The 13,772-nt window shown below is 41.8% G+C and overlaps 1 pseudogene; it reads right to left on the bottom strand.

The window, feature by feature from the left end:
• Positions 1–312: 312 nt before the first annotated feature.
• Positions 313–3,109, bottom strand: LOC103716177 (annotated as a pseudogene).
• Positions 3,110–13,772: the final 10,663 nt, after the last annotated feature.

The following is a 13,772-nucleotide window of genomic DNA, read 5'->3' as shown; positions in this document are numbered from 1 at the left end:
CCCGCAAAAGCTGAAACAGCTTTTTAAAAAATTTACCAAACACAGTTTTTCATCTAAAAGTACTTTTGGAGGACCAAAAAGTGCTTTCTGGCCCTTCAAAAGCTCCTCCAAACAGAGCCTTACTCATTAGCATATTCAACCACCTCAAATCTTTTCTTCTAGATTAAACTCATTGATGCCTCTCATGAAATTCCACTAGCATTTCTCCTATGGTGATACAAAATCCATGATCAACACATAGCCTTAATTTATAATTTTTTTTCCACAAAAATCTAACAATCTAGTTCAAAGATTTATAGAAATTTCCACCAAGATATAACCTCTATGATTCTACATTAAGATCAATTCCACCAATAAGAAAAATATTTTTATTTACAATAATGCAAACATTCATGATGTTGTAAATCCACTAGACTATCTGAAATAAAAAGACTAATCTACCTTAACTTAAAGGATCTACTCAAGACAACATAGATTTACTAATTATTTCAAAAGAGAAGTTTACCACACACTGATGTAGTTCTCAGTCATGAACAAGCATACACCGATCATTTTAAAGACCCACGTCTTTGGCATTAAAGATCCACAACAGCTCAAACATTTATAAGTGTTTCATCTATCGGCGCGTAGTGACTTGATCAACCGTATCGATGCTGTTCCGGAGACAATCATAGATCTGAGCTCTCGAAGCTTACCTTTAGCCTGAAACTTTATTTAAGAATCAGGTGCTTGAGAGGTTAAGTAAACAGAAAACATCTGAACCTGATAGCCTTCTTAACGTCCTCTTTCAAATGCAATGCAAGTCCTTCCAGATCCTCCTCCCTCGTGGTCATCTCTCATTGAAGACCCTGCGCTTGCTTTCATAGTTCCTCCACCACCAATCTTTTCCATTGCCTTTTTATATACCCTTCTTCACCTCTGTCAAGAACTGATCCAACCCGAAGGGATCATTCTCTTCTGGCTTTTCAAACTCTACTGGTCTCTCTCTCTTGCTACCAGATGGCTTCTCAGAAGCACCAGTGAAAGCCTTGTCAGGCTTGAACCTCTCAGTCTTCATAATCTTCTCCAGCTGCTCATCAGCCCCTCCATACGTATCTGCATCAGCATCCTTCTTAGGCTTGAACAGCGTTGAAAGTGTAGGCTGAGCTGTAAACAGGCCCTTATCATAAATATTGTACTGGTCATCAGCAGCAAATCCAGACTCCATTCCCTTGTCCTGGTTAAACAGCCTCTGGTCATACATAACCTCCCCAGTGCGTCCAGCTCCAACGTTAGCCATACCAAGAGCAACCTTCTCGCTAATATCACGGTCCCTGTCCCTTGTAATCTTTACTCTTCTTTCCCACTGCAGCTTCATGAGCTTCCAACCTTCTCTCCCTCTCCCTCTCACGCCTCCGTTCCTCACGAACCTTATCGCGCTGCAGCCTCTCTTCCCTTTCCTCCCTCGTCTCCTTCCGCTGCTCATGGGGCTCCGCTCTCATATCATCATCAAGCATATTCTTGTCCGCAGGCACATGGGCAGCAGGGGCAGGAGCGATGCCAGTCCTCTCCGACCGGGCCTTCTGAGCCAGTGCACGGAGCTCCTGCTCCTTCCTTTCCTTTTCCTTCAGCATTAACTCCTTCTGAATCTTTGATCTCATCGCAACAGCCTCTCTAGCCTTCTGCTCTGCCACGTACAAAGCCTCAGAGAGCTTTGCAAAGTTGTCGTTTATCTGCACTTCCTGAAGACCCCTTCCATCAGCAGCCAGACGCTTGTCCAAGGGGATCGTGTAACCTTTTGGATTCTTCCAATTCGAGATGCAAGGTGGAATCTTCCAGTCTTGCTGGTGACAGGACGAGGTGGGGAGTGCATGACCGGCACCGGAGGAGAACCCGATGCCTTCGGGACCCTCTTGTGCTTGAACTTGGGGGGCTCGAGAGGCTCGACAGGCATCTCAACCATCCGAATGATCCTTTCTTTTGCCCCAGAATTGAATGCTGCACACTGTTGGGAGGGTTTGTACTTGATAAACTTCGATTCTAATGACTGGGAGGGGACATTCTTCGGCTGCGCTGCACTCAACCTAACATTAACAAACTTTTACAAAGCAGCCTTTGCCCTCTCAGTAGTCTCCTCGATCTCCTTCTCCACCTCTTCCTCATGCTTCCCTTCTCCTGACACCACCTTCGGGACAAGGTCCTTATGCTGGGAGTACACAATCTTCAGGGGCATTCTCGTTCTGCTTTACGATCGCCTCAAATGCGACATTCCCCTGGGAGTCAACAGTAAGGGGAAGGATCTTAGAGCCGGGCTTATCGTCCTTCCTGCCCATGCCGAGTGGGTACTGGGCAACATCGATCTCAGGGAAAGCACCCCCATCGCCGAAGCCCTCCGGCTTCCGAGGGATGAAACGCGAGCGCTTCCCATATGACGGGACCGGGTTAGGCTTGACGGCGGAGGACCGGGAGGGGTCCGAGGAGGAGCTGTACCGCTCCTTAAACCATGGGTCCTTCGAGTGATCATAGTAGGAAGCACCGGTGGATTTCGCCGCAGGGAGGAGTTCCTTGAGCGCCGCCATGAGGGCGATAAAAGATCCCAATCCCCCGACACCACCTGAGGAGAGGAAATACCCACAGTAATAGTTCAATTTCTCACCCAAACAATCAATTTCAACTGAAAAAAAAAAAACCAAAAAAAAAAAAGAGCCTTATTTTCAAATAAAAAACAAAATCTTCTCTTGTGCACAAAAAACCCTAATTCGAACTAGATTTGCCATCAGAAGAACGATGGAGAAGAGAAAATCGAACAAATTGAAACAGATTTAAGCAAATTTAACTTAAAATCAAAAATATAAACACTATATAGCCATCAAAAACATAGAAGAGAAGCGAAAGAATGGAAAATTTTTCAATTTATTTTTTTAAAGAGATAAGGGAATCGCATAAAACAACCAAATTGATCAGAAGACACGAAAAAGTTCCCAAAAGAAATACTAGGAGGAATTCGCGGACCTCAAATCAGAAAAAACCTCCGAAATCCAACTAAGATCGCAGAAATGATGAACTCGAATTGGAAGAGGAGGAAGACCAGACCAAAGGTTAGTGTTGGGAGTTTACCCCTAGAGACCAATCGAGAGAATAGAGAGGGAGCAATCAAGTCGGCGACTGCTATCTCGAACATACGATTCCTTTATAAAACCACTCTTCGTTTTAAAATATTTACACTCCTACAGGCAAAAGCGGGGAATCACCCGGCCGTTCTATTCGTTAAAGGGAGTGATTTTATAACATCTCAGGACGCGGTTTTGTCGACGGTTGGGTTTTAAAAGATATGATGGGCTTCATTTGCTTTTTTTTAAAAAAAAAAAGTGATGAAGCCCGCCCTAGCGTTGCAGCGGGCTGGATCTTGGAATCCATCCAGATTGGGTTTAGTCCAATAAACTCCAGGATGTGATCAACAAAGTATATCGTCTGGGGATTTTTTTATTTTTCCAGCATGCCATATATCCCATCTCATGGATCTTAAAAAGATAAATTGTACTGTACACCTCCAGCCTCCCTTTTTTGGGATTTTCTTTTTGTTTGTCTTTTGTGTTTTTTGGCTAAGGGTGGTTTACAGGGGTCTTGTAGCGGCATGTGGATCGAAACCATTCTTTTCCACACCAGAATTCTCTTTTTGATATTTATGTTATGAAAAAAAAAGTACAAAAATAAAAAAAAAAAGAGAATTTTTTAATGTAGGAAAAAATATAGATTTAAATAGATTTAAATGCTTAGCTTAATGAGGATGTTAGAGCTTAAATGAGAAGAATATGTGACGATCCGTGCGGGCGTGCATTTAGTTTCATATCAGTTATTCGTTGGAAAGATCTTTAGTACTTATATTGGATCAAGAAACTCAAAAAATATGTTCCAACTAGCCATTTTATATGGAGAGATCTTAGGTACTTATATTGAATCAAGAAACTCAAAAAATACCTTCCAACTAGTCATTTTATTTGAGATCCTGGGTCGTTATATATATCTTATGTTCTATTGATACGTACCTCAAAATATGATAATGCATTGTTTAACTCATCGTATATCTAATACCTAATACATGTCCCACTAATACTAGTTTGACTTTGTATACCTCATCAAGATCTCTAGCAATGAGCTCAACCTATTCCTCATAGTTTCATCCCCAACAGGAAAAGAATGGTGATGTTGAGAGCCAAAGACCATCAGCATTGAGACAAAGACCTGAGAGTTCGAGTAGATTTGATATCCTGAGATTCAAAGAATAGATGAGAGTACCCTTAAGGATGTAAGCTGCATAAAGAACATAGAGAGTCATGGAAGATACCACGGTCGGTGAAGATATTTCTTGGTACGGAGGTGTCCTCGAAGTAGCTTCCACATAGAAACTCGAGGAGCCGCGGAACCTTCCAAAGAATCTTCCACCCAAGCCATTTATCATGCAGGTAAGTTAAAGGCTGCAGAGGATAAGAGTAGACGTTATTGCACCACCACGGCTCTAAAATATCGAAGGCATATCCTCCAAAACGAGACGTTGGAAGATTAAATATTTCATCAACAAGGGAAGGACCAAAGAAAGCAACCAGCTTATTACATCCCCTCTGCCATTAGAGATGAAGTCAAATGTGATTATCCATCAAATGCATATTTATAAAAATAGGCAGATATATTAAATAGACCTGCTCGCTTGCCGGATGAGCCATTCAAGTAATCAAGTCTGAAGCATTTCAAACAGTCTTGGATCTATATTTTAAGCTCGACAGGCTGGGTCGGGCCTAAAATACGAGGCTATTTGTTAGATGGGCCAAGCTCGAATTTTGGTTAGCTCGGCCTGAGCCGGGTCCTCTCTCCTCCTCCTTTCTTCTCTTTTTTGTTCCACATTCTATATTTCTTAAAATAAACAAATAAACTCAAGACCTAGCTTGAAGCCTGAAGCTCAAGTGAATACCGAGCTCCTTCAGACTTGGACCTAACTAATTTTAGTTATACCTTGGGTTGAGTCCGACCCAACCAGCCAGATGAATATATCTAATATCATATACCTGTAGGTGATAAAAGGATACCGGTATCCCCCCTAGGCACAAGATGATGCGAAGGGCATACCGATGGTTAGGTTAACCATACTTAACCATAGTGAAATGAACCAAATGAGCAGCATTGTTAGACCTACTGGATCTTGGCGCATGTTATGCAGGTGGCCTATGAATCAATATTTCAACTGTGTTCAATATTTGTTGATTTATGTTTTTTAACTTAAATTGTTTGTAAGGAGAATTCGATTCTTTTGAATGAGGCATTAAGCCCATTTCACCCAATCTAAAATTTGTTTAACCTTTTTTTTAACTTTGCGATTAAATGGGCCAGGCTCAACCAAGTGAAATCTAACTCTAATTCGTCTCATTTCTTTATTGAACTAGTGGAGCTTGAGTTGCTTCCAAACAAACGTTTGATAGCTCTAGTCCCTAGTCCACAAATCTTGATTAATTTTTAGTCCTATTGATTTGAACTAGGATAAGTTAGTTTTAGCCGCTTGAGTGGAGACAGCTACAGCAACAAATGGGCTTAAGAAAGCTCAATTTCCCAGCACACGCCCTTAAGAAACTCTATTGGCTATTAACCTCCTTGACGTCATTTATCAATCTTCATCTTCTGTTGCACAAATATGAAACACAGGCGGAAGGTCTAAACCCAAATGTATATCATTATCTGTGTTGCCCAGATAGACAACCCAAGAGGGGGGGTGAATTGGGTTTTTAAAATATTTGTTGCAATTAAAAGGTTTGTGAGTAACTAATTAAAACTTTTTGCAAGTGGTTTAATTAGTTGCTATATGCAGTGGATGAAGGGAAAGTAAGAGACAATAAAGCAATCACAAACACAAGCAAATTTATAGTGGTTTGGAGCTAACTCTTGCTCCTACGTCCACTCCCCAAGCCTCACTTGGGAATTCACTATAACCCCTCGGATTACAGCCGGTTGTTTTACAAGTTCACAATCCAACTTGTTGTTTTATGAGATCACAACGAACTCGGTCGGTTTTCCCAGGCTCACCGACTAGAACCACCCAATTGTTTTTTCGGGATCACAATCAAACCCTTACACCGTTGGTTTTAACCTAGGCTCACCAACAAACCTTACAACCCTTGATTCAATCTCCTGATTGAATCAAGTAAGAAACAAATGGTTTGAAAACAAACAGAAAAAGGAAGCTTCTTAACAAGCAGATATTCAGCGATATTAATAAGAGAGAAGTTAGGAGCCCTCAAACAGATTTATGAAGATGTAGAGGAGGGCTTCTCGAACTCGGAGTCTCCACGTGAATGTCTAGAAGATTTGATGACTGACGGAGACTTCTTGAATGCTGGGAAGAGTTGGTTGGATGGAGTTTAATGCCTCTCTTCCTTCTTTCACGTGTATTCCCTTTGAAATCCTTTGGTAGGTGGAGATTACTTGTTTTCTTTGAATGGAATGTCACTTCCCTACCTTGCTACAGTTCTCTGTAGCTATTTAAGCCATTCCCCAAGGAAAATAGCCGTTAGACCCAGATTACTAGCCGTTCTGCACATTCTGCAACTCCTGACAATGTTTCCGTTGGGATCGGAGTCGACTCGCGCGATCTGGAGTCGACTCGCCTGTTGCAGGAGTCGACTCATGCTTTTCTGGAGATGGCTCGGCAACTGTTCTGGATTTGAATTAAAATGCTGTCTTGACTTGGAGTCGACTCGACTGAACCTGGAGTCGACTCCCAATGTCTGGAGCTGACCTGGCACCTTTGGAGACGACTCGTTCTAAGGAATCCAGAGATGTTGCTTTCAAATTTGCTCACTCGAGTCGACTCGGATATTCTGGGAGTCGACTCGGCACTCAGAGCCCGAACTCCCGATCTTCTGTCTGTTGACTTGTGCCGTCTCGGAGTCGACTCGAACTGTCTCGAAGTCGACTCGGCTCTCAGAGATGAAAATAGAGTCTTCTGTATTTTGGGCTTGCGCTGCCTTGGAGTCGACTCGAACTGTCTTGGAGTCGACTCGCCTCTCAGAGACGAAAATACCGTCTTCTGTCTTTGGGGTTGCGCTGCCTTGGAGTCGACTCGGACTTTGCGGGAGTCGACTCGACTCTCAGTGTCTGAAATTGGCTCTCTGACTTTTGCCTTGCTTTTCTCTGGGAGTCGACTCTCGCTTCCTTAGGAGTCAACCTGCCAGCTATCGGAGTCGACTCGAGTTCTTCGGGAGTTGACTCGGCTCTCAGAGTCCAAAATAGCTTCTCTGTATTTCTGTCTGTTACTCCCTGAAGTCGACTCGTACTACGCTGGAGTCGACTCGGCAAGTATTGGAGTCGACTCGAATTCTTCAGGAGTCGACTCGTTGACAGGTTCTGAGATGAATCTTTCTGTCCGGCTGTCTGTTCTCAGTCGGAGTCGACTCGAGCTTGTGCCAGTGCTTCTGATACGCTTGGAGTCGACTCGTAATCTTCCGGAGTCGATTCGAGTCTCAGACTTTGGTTCAAATTGAATTCTTTACTTATCCAAAATGTATTGAACCAAATCTAGAGACACTTAACTATAAATTTACAAGTATTTGACTGAAACACTAGATTGAATTCATCAGTATAACATAAGATATACTCAAATGCTTTGAGTTCATCAAAATCAAATAGGGTTATAATCAATCACTCCACAATCTCCCCCTTTTTGATGATGACAAAACATTGAGTATTTGATAAGTGAATTGCTCAACCAAAAAGAAAATTTATAGTAAAATTTTAAAATGAATTCAAGTGTCTAGTTATTTAATTTATCCAAAACTGAAAGGTGTGAAACAATAAATTTTGAAGTTAAAGCTCCCCCTTTCATTTGGAATTATATAAGCCTTCATGTCATGCAATCAATTGTTTGGCTTATATATATTTAATGAGTTTGCTTTCTTAAGATTTCAGATTCTCCCTCTCAACACGTGCATTCAACTTTGTTTAGATTCTCTGAAATTTTCTTTTAGTGTATTGAAGCTTTTGAACTTAAATTTTTGGTTTTTAGAGAAAAAATCTGCCAATTTGTTCTTGAGTATGATTCAACTAATCTCTGAATATCCCTTGAATAGATTCTGCAGATTACTCCTTTAGGAGCCCCAACAGAGAGATAATGAGCCTCGAGGTATCGAATCCACTTAGAATAAATTATTTTGTGTTTAAAAATTTTCTTTTTATTGATTTCCTTTACATGTCTATTTAATATATTTTCTCTTCCTTTTTGTCATCATAGCAAAAAGGCAGAAAGCACATCATACAAGCAGTTAGAGTTCAAATTTGCACAATTTGGAAGAGAAATGTCTACTCATTGTATTGATGTAAGTTTAAGTACAATGGTAGATACATCCAAAAGTAGAGAAGTAAGTACATATCAAAAAGAAAAAACAAGCTACATTAGGATTTCTTTGTGGTGGAGGATGTGGCTCCCTTGCTCAGTCTAGATTGTTGCATAATTAAATTGATCTCTTCTGTAATGTTTCCTAGCTGCTTTCTGATCTCCAAGGTGGCTCTACTCTGGATCGAGGTAAGCTCAGTCAGATTCTCCTGTAGGGTATCCAACTTGAAGATCAATACATTGGATAGCCGTTCAGCACCCTGATTCTGGCTGCCCAGCTCCTGTCGGATGTCTTCTCGCAGCTTTCTTGTGTTGCTCATGACATCGCTCATATTCGGAAATTGGGCTTGAATTAGGCTTCTTACATTGTAAATTTCTTCCCTCAGATGAGTCGTCATCTCAGTCACGGCTGCCAAAGATGGAACCAGCGCAGTGGAGGGAGCAGTCGCTGGACCTCGGAGCTCCCTCAGTAGGTCGTCCCGAAGATCCCTCACGATCTCCTGCCGCAACTCCCGGAGCTGCTCAGGAGATATCCGGACCTCTAGTGGCTGAGTAGGTGGTGCAGTGGAGGGTCCGGCTAAAGTAGATGGTGCTGAAGTGGAGGGATAGGTGGGAAAATCGGAGTCATGATCAGGGCTGGGGGAGTGTCGAGTAGTAGGGTCAGAAGGTGTGGAAGAGGATGGTTTCCGGACCCAGACTCCCTCAACCTTATGGAATCCCATCCTGTGAAGAGACCCCTCCCCCATGCGATCAGTGTGGCGCAGTGAGCGAGAGGGTTCCCCCTCAGGAATGGGGACCTCTAATTTCCTAAAAATCAAGGTATAGAGCATGCCATAGGGAAGACTGAGCCTAGGTTTGTCTAGAGGCTCACATAGGTATTTATAGATGAGTTTTGGGAAGTTGATTGGAGTATCCTGAAGAATGTAGAACATTAAGGCTAGGTCCCTCTCAGATACAAAATCAAAACACCCTGTCTTGGGGAAGAGGGTCCTAGATATGATGCTCAAGAGGAGCCGCATTTCAGCTGATAGCTGATTTGCAGACACCTCTTCTAGGGGGGACTGAGGTGGACTCCCTAGTATGGCCGTAAGGGCCTCAGTTCTATCTGCTGGGTGAGAGGGAAACACTCCTACTTGTGGAAGATGGAGGACTTGAGCAATGAAGTCCTCCGAAATAAATATTGGGACACCCGCTACGGTTCCCTGTATCCCACCATGATCCCTAGCTACTGTACCGTAAAATTCCCTAACTAACCCCGGGTAAGTAGGGAGATCTAGGGAACAAAACATTTCTAACCCTTGAGCCCTTAACCTATGCCCTAGGGTAAAGCCTTCCCGGGAGAGGAAGTCAAAGTTGACGTATCTCCCAGTGGAAACCGCCTTTCCGGTGCACGGACGCGAGGGAACCGGCCTCGGCGGGGAAGGAACCGGAGGTTGTGGCCTCACGGGATCATTCCGAGCCTTTGACCGTCGCTCGGTACCGCTCGCGGGTTGGGGCTTTTTCCGGCTCGGGACAACAACTTTCCGAGGCATCCTAGACCTAAGGAGGGGGAAAGGACACGAGGAACGGAGGGAAACTTGACGGAAATGCCCTAACAAAGGTCGGAGACGAGGTCGGAGACGACTCTAGATTTTTGAACAGTGGCGGCGGTGAATAGAAGTGTCGATTGAACGCTTCGATTAGGGTTAAAATATCGGATTTCCGACCTCGAGTCGACTCCAGTAAGTCGCGAGTCGACTCGACCTCGAGTCGACTCCAAAATATGCGCGAGTCGACTCCCCCTATGATGCCATCGACCTCAAGTCGACTCCTAACTATGTGCGAGTCGACTCCCCCATGAGCCGACTCTAAAATGTATCCGAGTCGACTCGAACTCTGGCACGCACCCAAAAATCATGTTATTTTCGTGCCAATCAAGGGATAGTCACTAAGTTTATGAGCTGATTTGACGATCATAGATGAGAAACTCTATATTTAACACAAGCTAATTATCAAAATCAATGAATTAGAAGAGAATATCACTAGGATGGATCAATCACTCCTAATCCTCTCCTAAGTACACAGAATCGCTCTTCACTCAAGGGTTTTGTGAAGATATCAGCTAATTGATCATCAGTGCAAACAAATTGAAGTGTCACATCACCATTCAGTACATGATCTCTTATGAAGTGATGTCTTATCTCAATATGTTTAGTTCTTGAGTGCTGAATTGGATTTTTAGTTAGATTAATGGCACTTGTATTATCACAATTAATGGAAATTTTATCTTGTTTAATGCCATAGTCTTCAAGTTGTTGTTTGATCCACATGATTTGAGCACAACAACTCCCGGCAGCAACATATTCGGCTTCAGCTGTAGATAATGCAACCGAGTTTTGTTTCTTGCTAAACCATAAGATTAAATTTTCTCCTAAGAATTGACATGACCCGCTGGTGATTTTTCTATCAAGTTTACAATCAGCAAAATCTGAATCTGTATACCCTATTAAGTTTAGGCTAGATTCTTTAGAATACCATAAACCTATATTTTTGTTCCTATTAGGTATTTAAAGATTCTCTTAACTGCAATTAAATGTGATTCCTTAGGATTAGATTGATATCTAGCACACATGCATATACTAAACATGATATCAGGTCTACTTGCAGTGAGATATAATAAAGATCCTATCATACCTCTATACATCTTTTGATCTACTGATTTACCTGATTCATCTTGGTCTAGTTTGCATGATGAGCTCATGGGTGTGCTGATTGACTTGTTTCCTTCCATATCAAACTTCTTAAGCATCTCCTTGATGTATTTAGCTTGATTGATGAAGATCCCTTCTTCAGATTGTTTGATTTGGAGCCCGAGGAAATAGTTCAGCTTTTCCATCATGCTCATTTCAAATTCACTCTGCATCAAGTCAGCAAATTCTTCGCAGAGGCGATTGTTAGTAGCATCGAAAATAATATCATCAACATAAATCTGCACTACTAACATTTCTTTGTTTTTCTTCTTTAAAAACAATGTTGTATCTATATTTCCTCTAGAGAACTCATGATCTAGTAAAAATTTGCTAAGTCTTTCATACCATGCTCTAGGTGCTTGTTTCAAACTATAAAGTGCTTTGTTTAGTTTATACACATGATTGGGGTATTGATGATTTTCAAAATCAGGAGGTTGTTCTACATACACCTCCTCATTAATATACCCATTCAAAAAGGCACTTTTTACATCCATTTGAAATAATTTGAAATCTTTAGAGCATGCAAATGCTAGTAACAATCTAATTGCCTCAAGTCTAGCTACAGGAGCAAAGGTTTAATCAAAGTCTATACCTTCTTCTTGATTATAGCCCTTTGCTACTAGTCTAGCCTTGTTCCTAACTACAATTCCATTTTCGTCAAGTTTATTTTTATATATCCATTTGGTACGTATTATTGAATATTCAGAGGGTCGTTCAACTAGGTTCCATACCTTGTTTCTAGTAAATTAGTTTAGCCTTGGTGTCTCCCAGCTCCTTCCAACGCAGCCACCTTCCGTTTCAGCTCCATCCCACGAATCACGCCAGCCTCCTCTTCATCAGCCCGTGTCTCCTTTCATCCCGACGATCCCGCGGTGACTTCCGCATGCGTCCCCACCTTCCATCCGCGTCGTGCCAGCCATCGTGCCAGCGAGCAGCCGCGTCCCTCCCACGTCCGCTCCTCCCAGCATCGCCCACGTGCGTCTCCTCCCAATGATTCTGCGAGTGAGCCCAAGCATCGATCCAGCCGGCCGTGATTCTCCAGCAAATTGCAGCATCACGTCCGCAATCGCCCGTTGATCCCGTGATCGGCTCCTCCCAGCAGCCCCTCATGCCATTTCTTCCACCCGTCTGCGTTCATCACGGAAGACCGCATCCTCCCAGCGCCCGGATCCACGAAAATCCCAGCAAGGAAGATCCCAGCGCCTCCCTTCCTCATCAGCGACACCCAAAGAAGGGAAGAGCACCCCAGCATCCCTCCTCCTCCGCGATTCCTCCCAGCGCCTGGATCTCGTCCATGATCGACTCCTACCCGCGTCCTCACCGCGTCTGCCATCTTCCTTCCGCATCAGGCATCCGTCCGCGGCTATAAAAGGAGAAGGAGGAAGAGAAGAGAGGTGTGCTCGGTTTGGGGTGGGAGGCTAAGAAACAGAGGAGCTTAGAGAGGTGAGCTCGGTGGGAGAGAAGAAAGAAAAAAAAGAAACAGAGCATTGCTCTGTTCTTTTGGGGAAGAAGAAAGAGATTAAAAGTATTAGTTTATGTGTTGTTTAACCATGGGAGAGAAAAAGAAACTTTATTTTATTTTATTTTATTTTATTATTTGCAGAAGAAAGAAGCATTAGGCTTCATCTTCAATTTTTTTTTACTTTTTGTAATCATTCCTTTTTATGAAATCAATCAATTTCTTTCATGCAATCCTTGTTCTAGGTTTAGTTAAATTTCTGTTTTCTTTATGCAATCGTTTAATTTTTCTTTTTATGCAATACATCTTATTTTCCTTTATGCAATTTATGTTCTAGGCTTTTGATCTTCTTAGCACTGTTTTTCATCTATTTTAATTCATGCCAAAACTCTTCTCTGATTAGTTAAATATATAAATGTTCTTTAAATCTAAGTATATGTCTTCTAGTTAATTTCAATTAAAAAGATAATTCTCCAGTAGACTAGAGAATCTATCATCATTCTACATCCTCAAAATAATGTTTTTCTTCCATCATTCAAAAGTCAATTTCGAATCCGAGTGAACGTTCTAATTTTTATGCAACTCCAATCGCCTCCCTGTGGATCGACCTCTTACAACCACTATTCTTCGAGTAGAACAGGTAAGAGTAAATTTAAATTTAAACTTCTGTTCGTCGGTTCTAACAACGATCTGTCTAGCATATTTTTAGGTAGACAGAAAAGGACGAACAGAATTTTGGCACCGTTCCTGGGGAGGCAAATCGAGAAGCAAGAACGATCACGAAGATCAAATCAAATTTTGGATGCCCGGAGTGAACGTACTCCGGTAGTAAGTTTTTATTTTTATTTTTATTAATTTTTCTTATTTTGATAATTTCGTAGTTATTAAATTCTGAAATTTGAAATTCAAAATTTAAAATTCAAAAAAAAATAAAAAAAATTAAAATTAAAAAAAAATTCAAAAATTCAAAAAATTTTTAAATTCAAAATTTGAATTCTGAGATTCGAAATTTGAAGTTTAAAAAGAGAAAAAAAATTTAATTAAATCAAAAAAATATATATATAAAAAAATTATTATTTTTGCTAGTAATTGATAGGGTGCAATCCCCCGAGGTTATCATACCTCTATTGGGACTCCTCATAGAGTAATCTCCAGAGCCTATTCAACGGGCATTCGGAGATTGACTGACGCATAAAAATTGTGTTTAGTTTACATTCAAGTTATTGCTATA

The sequence above is a fragment of the Phoenix dactylifera genome, chromosome 6, assembly GCF_009389715.1.
Source record: "Phoenix dactylifera cultivar Barhee BC4 chromosome 6, palm_55x_up_171113_PBpolish2nd_filt_p, whole genome shotgun sequence".
NCBI lineage: Eukaryota > Viridiplantae > Streptophyta > Magnoliopsida > Arecales > Arecaceae > Phoenix > Phoenix dactylifera.
This window is presented reverse-complemented; position numbering and strand designations above follow the sequence as displayed.